Raw genomic sequence first — 856 nt, forward strand, 5'->3', positions numbered from 1 at the left:
AAAATTGAAATTCCCGTTGGAATAAATAATAATGTTGGAAAAAATTCCAATTGGAATATAAGTAAATTCCGGCCGGACATCATAATTCCGGGCGGAATACATGAATTTCCGCCCGGAATTTATTTTTAAAATACAATTTTTGATAAGAAAAAAAATTAAAATAGTTTCAAATGAAGTCAATTATTTATAATTAACATTAAATCTATCAGATGAAATGATTTTTAAGTGTTTAGGGCAATTATAAATGGTAGTGAAGTTTGCCACTATCCCGGTGGTGCAAAGATTTTCCGGTGGCTGTTAAACTCGTAATTGAACTCTTTGTATGTATGTATAAGAAATGCTTGCAATCTTAAAAATAACCTAGTCTGTCATATAATCATTTGCATATGTCACAACATATGTATTTGAAAAACTATCTGCCTTATACGTTAACGTCATATCATTCACTAAACGTATGTCATTGTTTTATTTACAATTTACAAAATAAATACAAGGCGTTATTAAGCAAGAAAACAAATTCTAACGTCGTTATTGCATGGTCGTTTGGACATGTTGATATTGAAATAGTTTTTATAGTTTGGCAAAGCGGTAAATATCTCATTGCGACTTAACAGCTTTACTGGTGGAGGAGGACTATTTGCCCCCGTACATTATTTCAGGCACCTGAGTAGAAGCACCGATGTTCTGTTAGCTTCCTTACTTGAATCAAAAGTTCCAAAAGGGATTCGAACCTTTAGTCGACAAACTTCCACACTTAGCCAAAAATTGTTTAGCATTTCAAATAAAAAAAACTAAATGTTTTTCACATATTTGTGTGAAAAATAAGTAATTTTTTTTCTACGGTTGAACTGAAAAC

Source organism: Ruditapes philippinarum, unplaced genomic scaffold (genome assembly GCF_026571515.1).
Source record: "Ruditapes philippinarum isolate M1 unplaced genomic scaffold, ASM2657151v2 ctg9444_1_1_1_1, whole genome shotgun sequence".
Lineage (NCBI taxonomy): Eukaryota > Metazoa > Mollusca > Bivalvia > Venerida > Veneridae > Ruditapes > Ruditapes philippinarum.